Below are 9,084 nucleotides of genomic sequence, written 5' to 3'. Positions count from 1 at the left end.
TGTATTACATTAACTAATTCTCCTAATAATTATTTAAGACAACTATTAGAATAATCCATGTTGTAGTAGAGAAAACAGGCTGTGGGAGTTCAGGGGTTTGCTCAGTATCACTAACTTTGTGAGAAAATAGAGTTCATGGTCACTCATGCTCCAAACCACCAAGTATGGGCCCGTCTTACAGAAGCTATTAACAAGTCATGCTTTTGAAATGCTAGCAATTTTTTAAATTCTCTTTCTCTTTCTTTCTTTCTTTCTTTTTTTTTTTTTTTTTTTTTTTAGACAGAGTTTCACTCTGTCGTCAAGACTGGAGTGCAGTGGCGCAATCTCAGCTCACTGCAAGCTCCGCCTCCCAGGTTCACGCCATTCTCCTGCCTCAGCCTCCTGAGTAGCTGGGACTACAGGCGTCCGCCACCACGCCAGCTAAATTTTTGTATTTTTAGTAGAGATGTGGTTTCACCGTGTTAGCCAGGATGGTCTTGATCTCCTGACCTCGTGATCCGCCCGCCTCGGCCTCCCAAAGTGCTGGGATTATAGGAGTGAGCCACCGCGCCTGGCCTAATTTTTAAAATTCTTAGCATGCATTTCTTCATCATTGAACTAGAGAAGAGTGTGATTATCACTCGTAGAAAATTAAAAACTGAAATTATGGTTTTATATGTATATTGCATTTGTAGGTAAATGATTAGAACTTGTTCCTCATTGGCTGATTTTCTGAAGCTGAAGATCTTTACAATGAGAAGATACAGAAATTCAGGATGCTTCCCAAGAAGCATGCAGAAGCCTCTGTAAATCTCATCACTTATGGCTTAATCTGAACAGTGACTTGAGGAACAGTAATTTCAGGAATGCTGAAGACATTTTTGATCAGAATAGGAGTGATGCATAGGTTGGCTTAGCTTGGTTCATCTAGGGATCCTCATGGGGTTGGTTTAACTATGAGGTAAAATCTATAGGTTGATTAATTCTCTCATATTTAATTCTATATTCCTGAACATGGATGTAAAGCTAACTCAGTGTGAATTAGATTTATTATCCCTCCATATCCGGGAGCACCAATATCACATGCAGTATTTTTTCTGTTCTTTTTATGGCTTATATTGGTATAGGCAGGAAAAATTCCAAGATCCCTTTCGTAATGCATGTAGATGAGAATGAAAAGCAGGAAGGAATATCAAACATCACTCTTCATACTTAGGGTGTTCCATGCACATCTCGGGTTTCCACTCTAGAGCCTCAGCTACTCTGAATGGATAGTTTGCTGTGCATATTCATTGCTCACAGGCATCCAGAGCCTGTTCCCAAATTCAAAGCTGTAGCCACAGATCCCAGCAAAAGCGCAGGCGCATGACAGTTGCTGCTGTCTTCTAGCAGGGTGTAGAGAAATGTAGCTATGATGAATCATTTCATTTCAGTTTCAAAAAATATGGAAATTCAGGTGAATAATCAGTCCAGTTACTATATATCCCTGCTCTTAACAAAACTATTTCAAATACCTTAAGACAATAAATCAGTTTTTCTTATTTTCAGATATATTTAACATGATTTATAAATTATTGAAATCCATTATAAATTTCTGTTACAATGGACATTTTTCACTCTAACTGCTGTTACATTTACCCCATTTCACGTCTTGCATAATGGGGAGGGAATATATTAATGCTGCTTTTATCCTTCTAAAGCAACATAGAATCATACCAGAAAAAGGAACACTGCATCCAATGTCATCCCTGCCTTTTTGTTCAAGCTCTTCAGGCTGCTTCAACTTCCACATTTCATTCATTCCTACAGCTATCTATTTATATTCTTTTCTTATCTAGTATATTTGGGAAACAGCATTGGAAAAAGCTACTTTCTAGCATTTTTCTAGCCATAAGTGTGTTATATCTTCTAGAGCAAGTGAATCAACTTCTTAACATTTTATATCAGGACCTTCATCTGTAATGCAAGGACAATGATTTCCAGCTAACATTGTTCTCAAGTTTTATTCATCTTCCTCAATTAGCAATTGTTAACTGGGTGCCTGCTGAGTTCTGCATAAATGTTACATGCTGGGAAAAAAAGAGCTATGGAAAAATACATAATATCTTCTTTCGCTAAATGTGTAGTCTAATTAGTTATGTAGGCAACTAATCAAACAGAGTAAAGTGAAATGAGGCCAACCTTGGCAAAGCAAAGGGAGGTATGAAGGCATATGGAAAGTCCCACCTCCATCTTAGCCTTAGAGTTGAGTCAGGGGCAGCCTGGAGTATGTCTTGCCTATGCTGAGACCTAAAGGGTTAGTAGGAGTCAATCAAAGTTTAAAGACAGAGAAGGTAGAGAAGATAGAAACAGCATGCACAAGGCGACACAGAACATAATGAGCCTGAGGACTAAAAGCCAGAATGACGCTATAATTAAAATCATATATGTCATAAAATGTTCAAACTACCACTGCAAAGTAGTTGTACCTTAATTCTCAGTTTTATAAATGAGTAACCATAATATTTGTGGGGTTACCAAATGTGTTTTCTATTTACTTGAGATTTTACTTAATAAGGTTATTCATTTGATACCTAATATGTGTCTTAGACTCGAAAACAATAGATGCAAATGAGAAGAATAAGGCATTGTTTCTGCCTTCAGAGAACATGTAATATTACAGAGTATATTACAATATCATATAATAAAAGCTATCATAGGAGAAGCATAGAATATGACCATCTAACAGTGGCATTTAACTTGGAAACTTGAATGTAAGGGAAAACCACCTATGGGAGGTAGTATCTCAGTTAAGATTTGTAAAACAGTTAGCCAAAAATGGAGTCAGAGAAAGGGTATCATAGGAAAAGATAAATAGAATGTACAAAGACATGAAGTCAATATTTAGTTTAAGAGAATGACATTAAACTAATTCAGAATGGCCAGAGCATACAACTCACAATGTATATCGGTAAATATAAAACTAAAGCAATAAGCAGAAACCACTTTGTGAAAATAACGAAAAGCCATTATGAGATGTTCGTATATTACATTATCTTGAAGACAATGATGAGCACTCGAAGAAATCTGCACAAGTAAATAGTATCATGAAATGTCACCATTTGAACGATTACTCTGAGTTCACATACTTATATATTATATCCATGTGAGGGTATGTATATAAAATATATATGTAAAGTAAAAAATATATATACAATAAATTTTCCCTTGATACTTCCTTTTTCTCTTAATTCTGAAGTAATTCTTTCTGTAAAACAGTATATGGATAGGCCCTTCTTATAGCCAGAAAAAAAGCCTATCCTAGATGAAAACTTACTCAAGAAAAGCCAAAATCCACAGTTTAATCAACATTCCTCAGTCTGGCCACAGGGGAAAGCTGTTTAAAAAGTATCCTAGACAGATGCATTTAGCTCTGTGCAGTTAAACTGTTGTGATGTGTCTCTGATTGGTTGCCCCCAAAGTTACAATATCCTGGAAACAATTACAACAGACCTTATTCTGAGTTCAAAGCAACTCCTACTAAGGAAGCCCATTCAGAAGCTGACTGGACATTCTGGCAGGCCGAGGATGGAGACTCTCCTGAAAGTGCTTTGAAGCATCTTGTTGTGCCAGTTGACCTGTGAGTACATGATTCAGTCTGGGAGAGGTTGTGATATGACACCATCTTCATGACAATTAGCTTTCTGTCTTGGGAAGGGCCCTTTTAAGAACCAGACCTAAGAAGCAAGGAAAATGGACTGTAATTATGTGGTGATGCTTAATGTTTTAAATAAGGAAGGAAGGAAGAAAATCACCCTTCCCTTCATGAGACTGAGCGTCTCATTCGATTGTCTTTCTGATCAGGGGTGAGAAGCCAACAACCAGTGCAGAGTCCTCAAGCCGTGATCCTCCAAGAAGGGGAAGATGCTATCATCAACTGCAATTCCTCAAAGGCTTTATATTCTGTACACTGGTACAGGCAGGAGCATGGTGAAGCGCCCGTCTTCCTGATGATATTACTGAAAGGTGGAGAACAGAAGAGTCATGACAAAATAGTCGCTACATTTAATGAAAAAAAGCAGCAAAGCTCCCTGTACCTTATGGCTTCCCAGCTCAGTTACTCCGGAACCTATTTCTGTGGCGCAGAGACACAGTAATACCCAGGCCTCCAAGACCTGTACTCTAACCTAAAGCTGAGCCACAGGTGCTCACCTAGCACAGACGCTCACCACAGGAGTATGGGGAACTTACCAGAAGGCTCATCCGTGCTAAAAGAGAAACCTAAAGGAAATTCAGTTGCTTCAATATATAACACAAAAAGCAAGTAATGGCCTTGAGATCATATCTAATTTGGCATTGTTTTCTTGATAATTATTTAATTGCTTGGTAATTATATGACAGATAACTTAGATTCAGAGAAAATTACATAGATTTCAGTTTCAAAAACCAGAGTGAATTACTATTTGACTGAAGCTACACATATAAACTCCTTTTGGATCTCTGCATTCCTATCTGAAAGTGAAAAGTAACCTCTCTTTCTTCTCCTAGGTACCCACAGCTTGTCAATAGAAAGACAGCAAAAAAAAAAAAAAAAAAAAAAAAAAATTGTCTGGTTCCTTCTTGGACATGAGGATTGTACATGGTAAGTATTTAGATTGTTAATCTTGTTATTTATCTAGAAAGGCCACTAGCAGTATTTTTTCCAAGGTTTTAAATATCTGTTTTGGGGAAATGGCATTTAGAAGTACTTCAATTTCATATTGGCCTTGCCTTCTCTTCTCATTGTGCTTTATTCTGATTGATTTCCAGTTTTACCCAAGGAACCTTGAGTTATCTTACCAGTTTGCCCAAAGGTCAAGATCCTTCCTCAATTGTTCCCTTACATCAACCCAGCACAACACTTCATGTAGGAAACACTCAACAAGTTTTGATTGATTCATATATTGATAAGAATTGAGAATGGCCAGGTGTGGTGGCTCATGCCTATAATCCCAGCACTTTGGAAGGCTGAGGCGGGTGGATCACTTGAGGCCAGGAGTTCAAGACCAGCTTGACCAACATGGCAAAACCCTAACTCTACTAAAAATACAAAAATTAGCCAGGCATGGTGACACACACCTGTAATTCCAGCTACTTGAGAGATTGAGGCATGAGAATCACTTGAACCTGGGAGGTGGAGGTTGCAGTGAGCCAAGATCACACCACTGCACTCCAGCCTGGGTGACAGAGTGAGACCCTGTCTGAAAAAAAAAGAAAAAGAAAAAGAAAGAAAAAACAAACGAAATAATCACACACAGAATTCCTTCCACAAGATGAGTCTTCCACAAACACTCTATGGCTTGCTTAAATCTTTAGTCTTGTCCTATCAGTCTACCCTAGAACAAGAATTTAATTTTTCAACTTTCTACATTCATTTAGTTTTATCCATCGTGTTTTTAATCAAAAAATTTTTAAATTAATTTTTAAAACCTTAATTTAAAAAATTAATTTAAAAAGATCTCCATGCTGGGAAATAATTACTTTCTCTTTAACAGAAGCCAGATTCCCATGCCTTCTTAGAAGTTTTTTATCAAAAACACAACAACTTTATACACTTTGCCTATAGAATGGTTTCTCTTATAGCTAGTAGTTTGTTGTTGTTGTTGTTTGGTTTTGTTTTGTCTTGTTTTGATTTTGAGGCGGAGTTTTGCTCTTGTCACCCAGACTGGAGTCCAGTGACGCAATCTCAGCTCACTGCAACCTCCGCCTCCTTGGTTCAAGCAATTCTCCTGCCTGAGCCTCCTAAGCAACTGGGATTACAGGCACACACCACCACACCTGGTTAATTTTTTGTATTTTTAGTAGAGATGGAGTTTTGCCATGTTGGGGAGGCTGGTCTTGAACTCCTGACCTCAGGTGATCCACCTGCCTCAGCTTCCCAAAGTAATGGGATTACAGGTGTGAGCCACCGTGCCTCGTCATAGCTAGTATAATTACATATATTAATTATAATGTTACTTCTTAGTAACTCTTAGTGAAAAACTGAGGAAGTAAGTAACTCTAATTAAGCACCAGATACAGAGTCCAAGACAAAGGACAATCCCTGGAGCTAGGCTTCACCATATCCTAAAGGCCCAAATCCAAAAACATAGTTTATAGACAAGTTAAGTGTCAAAAATTGTCATAAAAACACATTTTATGATCTTAAAACATCTAGCAGAGATAATATCTGAACAATAGTCCTATGGACTCAGACAAAATGTCTAAATTCTGAAGAGGTTTCTATTTTATTTCACCAATACTTTTAAAATTGTCTTTATGTGTTAAAGATTACTAAAGTCACATGAACTTGAAGGTGTTTAGGTTAAGGTTTCTATTTTTCTCATAAAATATTTAAGTGCTTACTTTTTCTGTAAGCCAATTAATTAGAGCTCTTTCACACATTTTGGTAGTGAAACATCACATACACATAATGCATATAAATATATAGACACACAGACAGACAGAAGCAGATCTTATAGAACTATACGATTTATTTACCAGTTTTAAATAGTTGTTTTTATTCACTATTCCAATTACCTATTTTATTGCTCTAGGCAACTGTTAGCTAGGCAACCCTAAATTTGCATTTCTAAAGTGATAACTCTCCGGTGAAATGAGATAGAGGATTTGCATCTCGAAATATAGAGAGAGACAGGGAATTTAAGCTTTTTAAAGTTGGTTGTGTTAGAGGAAGATTGAAAACATGGATGCCAAGATAACACAAAATTATATAAATTTATCATAGACTTTTATAAGGTGACCAATTTCATTTAGATAGGTGTTTTTAATTGAGTCTCTTTTTTCTATCTGGACCATTGAATTCAAAGCATAACTCACATTAAATCTTGGATCGCCCAAAAGAGGTAAACACCGTGGGGATTAGGACATGCCATGTTTTCACTGTGCATTTCGCTGCAAATACATTCCGCCTGAGGCTGGTGGGCAACCCACTGCCAATCAGCCCCCTCTGTGATCAGCCCATTCCTGAGCCATTATACACACCAAAGGCAAGTTTTTCACAATAAAAAGAAATTTCGAGTAACTCCAGAAGCAAAAATTTCTGGTAGTGCAATGCAAAGGAAAGCAGAGTTTTAGATCTGAGAGGATCCTATCCATTTTCAACTCTTGGAATTCCCTGAGGAAAAAAAATAGCAGTTTCTCCCATAAATGCGTCTGTGGCACCTTTTCTGTTTTTTCTTAAGGAATCCCAGGCTGTTAGAGTTGCTTATTTTATTTGTTTGTTTGTTTTTGTCTTCTTATGTGGCACTGAGGGTGGCAAGAGGAAGGGTGGCAATGGAAACAGAGAGACAGAGGGAGTGCACACGACTAGCAGGGCTTTAAGAAGAAATTCAGCTGCCTGAGAAATTTTGAGAGAGAAAGAACAGAGGCCTTAGATCAGTAAGTAAATACATACAGAGCCTAAATATCAGTTTTAATTAAGTCAACTTTTAACTATACAAACCTTTAAAGAAATCCTTTCAAATCTCTTAGTATCAGATTTTAGCTGAGACAAACAGTTGATATTTCTGACTTTTGAACTTCTTTACCAAAAGATATCCCCCCAAGTGCCTCAACCAAGGTTATTACATAACCATGGGTACACAAGCTGTCTCCAAAGAGTTGGCAAGTATATTTTAACAAGATCAAGAATCACCCCAAAGATGGCTCAGCGAAGGAAAGTTTCATTACCAATAAATGGGGTATAAGCCATATTTCTGTCAGGCCATGTGTTTAGAGTCTTACCTTCTCAGTTGACCATCTACACACTAAGGGAGGAGACCACCCCTCATATTGTCTTATGCCCAATTTCTGCCTCCAAAGAAAGAAGAAGTAAAAACTAAAAGGCAGAAATGAAATTCACAAGCAGACAGCCCGGTGCCACACCCTGGGCCTGGTAGTTAAAGATCAACCCCTGACTTAATCGGTTATGTTATCTACAGATTACAGACATTGTATACAAAAGCACTGTGAAATCCCTGTCCTGTTCTGTTTCATTCTAATTACTGGTGCATGCAGCCCCCAGTCACGTACCCCCTGCTTGCTCAATCGATCACAACCTTCTCACACAGACTCCCTTAGAGTTGTGAGCCCTTAAAAGGGAGAGGAATTGCTCACTCGGGGAGCTCGGTTGTTGAGTCTTACCGAAGCTCCCAGCTGAATAAAGTCCTTCCTTCTTTAACCCAGTGTCTGAGGGATTTTGTCTGCGGCTTGTCCTGCTACACATACAAAAGCCCCAAAGCCTCATGTACCCTCAAAAGATGAAAAAAGACAAGAAACGTAAAGCTAAGGAAGTGGGAAAGATCAATAATAAATTTCATAATCATGAAATTTACCAGAAGATGCCAATGGGAAGATTATTTTCCTCATTTATCAGCAAACAGATGCAATAACCAATGCAACACAGGATCAATATTCAGTGAGCTTCCAGAAAGCAACTAAAACTATTCAGCTTTTCATATCATCGTCTGAGACAACAGAAATATGTTGCAGAGTCTTCTGGCTGTGACAATGATATGAAAGCTGAATAGTTTTAGAACCCACTGTGAAGAAAATGTTAGAAGAGCCTTACAAAAAGGTGAGAACTCAACCTGAGACAATTGCCTATTCCCACATTCTCAGGAAAAACTCACAAACCTAACCCAGGCATTTGTTAGCAGCTGGTGGTTAGGGTGCATAAGATAAGACCTAGAAAGGAAGTCATTTAGTTCATTCCAGGAAGCACACCCTCACAACTGCCTTAGAAACCATACAGGACCACATGTAAAGGCCATACTGCTCGGATAACATCACGTCTCTATTTCTTCCCATGGAGTATGCCATTTAAAAAAGCAACATGTGAAACATGGAATTTTAAAGCTATAATTGATTGTACAGGACTTTATATCTGCTCAACTAAGTCTCTTGAGGAGAACAGTATGGAAGACACTAGGAAAAAAAACATGCATACAAAATAAAGATTTTTATGGCAGGATCCTTAAAGACTGGCCAGAGAGATGCAATCTTGGTGAGACTATAGACTGGAGTACTTTGGACTATGTAGAACAGCAGCCTATTCTGGATCAGATGCATTTTTCTATCTCCTTGGCTAAACTTCATTCTAATCCT

At 37.9% G+C, this 9,084-nt stretch overlaps 1 pseudogene; it reads left to right on the top strand.

The window, feature by feature from the left end:
- Nucleotides 1-3,377: 3,377 nt before the first annotated feature.
- Nucleotides 3,378-4,345, top strand: LOC119620271 (T cell receptor alpha variable 30-like; annotated as a pseudogene).
- Nucleotides 4,346-9,084: the final 4,739 nt, after the last annotated feature.

This window comes from Chlorocebus sabaeus, chromosome 29, assembly GCF_047675955.1.
Source record: "Chlorocebus sabaeus isolate Y175 chromosome 29, mChlSab1.0.hap1, whole genome shotgun sequence".
NCBI classification, from domain to species: Eukaryota; Metazoa; Chordata; class Mammalia; order Primates; family Cercopithecidae; genus Chlorocebus; species Chlorocebus sabaeus.
This window is presented reverse-complemented; position numbering and strand designations above follow the sequence as displayed.